The sequence below is a fragment of the Seriola lalandi genome, unplaced genomic scaffold, assembly GCF_002814215.2.
Source record: "Seriola lalandi dorsalis isolate HSWRI2012SDOR001 ecotype SW California unplaced genomic scaffold, Sedor1 jcf7180001973767, whole genome shotgun sequence".
Taxonomy (NCBI): domain Eukaryota; kingdom Metazoa; phylum Chordata; class Actinopteri; order Carangiformes; family Carangidae; genus Seriola; species Seriola lalandi.
The window spans coordinates 467-2,463 of NW_019444433.1; the positions used below are offsets into that span (position 1 = coordinate 467).

The 1,997-nt window shown below is 41.5% G+C and overlaps 1 long non-coding RNA gene across 1 annotated transcript; it reads left to right on the top strand.

Moving 5' to 3' along the window:
• The first annotated feature begins 577 nt into the window (after window positions 1-577).
• On the top strand, window positions 578-1,632 carry LOC147820284 (uncharacterized). Its single transcript, XR_015437020.1, has 2 exons — window positions 578-1,002; window positions 1,191-1,632. It is a non-coding gene; the product is annotated as an uncharacterized LOC147820284 (long non-coding RNA).
• The last annotated feature ends 365 nt before the right edge of the window (window positions 1,633-1,997 follow it).

A 1,997-nucleotide genomic window follows, 5' to 3' on the forward strand; every position in this document is an offset into this window, starting at 1 on the left:
AAAAGGTCTTCCCAGTCAGAATTCAGGAACTGTTGTAGAAATGTATTTGTAATTCAGGTTCCCATGTCCACCGACAATCAAGTGAAGAAAGACCTTGGTGCCCTCTGTTGAGCAGCTTCCAGTGCTTATAGTCTTGTGGCTACTTTTAAGGCAGCAGAAACATGACACTGCTTATTTGGCTGTGCATGAAATAGCCTTTGCCTAACATATGGGATTTTCACAGGGATTCTTTTCACGTTGAAATTTAAAAAAAAGCATCTTAGTCAAAGTCATGTTGATTTAGCAAGTGCCAGATCTGGCAGTGTTCTTTTATTGTATTATTTTAAAAGGATACTGCTGCTTGCCAAGACCTGGTCATTTCTTCCATGACTTATCACAAAATGTTTGTTTGTTTGGTAACCGTCTGGATTGAATCTCCTGTAGTATTTTTTTGCCATATATAATCTTTGTAGCCCCATCTCAAATTGCTCACCCGCTTGTATGCTGTTCAGTGGAATTTTGTGAAAATGGCGTGGATGTTGCTGCATTACTGTGGTGAAGACTTTCCTTACCTCACAATGTCTGTTTATCCCTCAGACCTGAGAGCATGGCCTCACTTCTGGCCCTTAGCCCCAGAACACCCTTAGCCCCAGGGCTAAAATATTTTGAGATGCCAAAAACACAGATGGATCAGCCAGAATCACGGCCGACAACGACATTCCCCAACGTCCAGCCAGTACTTCCTCCCTATTCTACTGTGCCTACACAAAACCCTGATTTTCATGATGCAACCACTCCAGTCAAGGAGCTTCTGGTCCAACCAACGAGTCACTTGTCTAAGATGTCCATTCAGTTAGGGAATACAATAACTCAACCAGAGCCTGTTCAGCATATACCCTATTCTCCTACTGACACCCAACCTACTTCCAGATCACTCCAAGGACCTTTGTTGCACTCTGACACAAAACCAATAGGAAGGATAGGAATGGCCCACAAAAAAGAAGCTGTTTCTATGGATTTGGGGTAAGTTTGGCATGGTGTTCGATCAGCTAATGCCTACCCATTCTATAGTCTTGAAAATGCATCTAAGTTCTAATCAATGTTAACACTAGCAATGCAAAAGTAAATTAGTAGATTTCGTTAAACAGCTTTCTTAAGTGCATCAGTCTTTTTGTCCTGACATCAATCTTTGGTGTACTCTACTCCTTCAGAAATGAGACCATGACTGCTTCAGTGTCGTCTTGTCTCAGAGACACCAATTCTACTTTTCCTCCAAGGGTGATGAATAAAACACCAGAAGCTCAGACTGGAGAGCGGCCCATTACAACAAACTCACAGAGGGAGAAACCACATAGAGACACTGTAAAAATCAGCCCCACTGTTCCAATACCTGTTTTGGATAAGAAAATCACATGCAACACAACCACCTCGGACCAAGTCACTTCAAGATTGGACTGTCATTTTGGGATTCTCTCAGAACAGCAGGCCACAACAAAGAATTTGTCAAATCAAAGCGAAGAATCTAGTGTGAATTTTGCATTGTCTTCAACAAATAGCTTTGGTGTGTGTGGTTTGGAGTCAGAGCATTGTATGGAGGAAGGGAGAACTGAAAATGTGGCTTGTTCTATGGATAAGAGGCCATTGTATGAAAAAGATAGAGTTACACAGGAACTTGTGTTACCAAGCTCAGCAGTCAATGTAGAAGAAAAATGTGTGTACATATCTAAGGCGGATCTTGGTCCACTATGTCCAGGAGGGAGTTCTGTTTCTCAATTACCAACTTTACAGCCTAAAGCTCAGATTGAAGGAACAGTGAGTATGACTGAGTTACTCTCAAGTTGCTCACAATATTCCAAGATTCCTGGCATGCCATCTTTACATCAGTCACAAGTTATACCTTGGCCAGATGATAAGAGGTTACTTTTTCAGAAGGTATCTACCAAGAGATTGCCTTTACTCCTGTATTTAGATAATGTTAGTTCCATTTATGAGGGTAGTGTAGGAATTACAAAAATGGT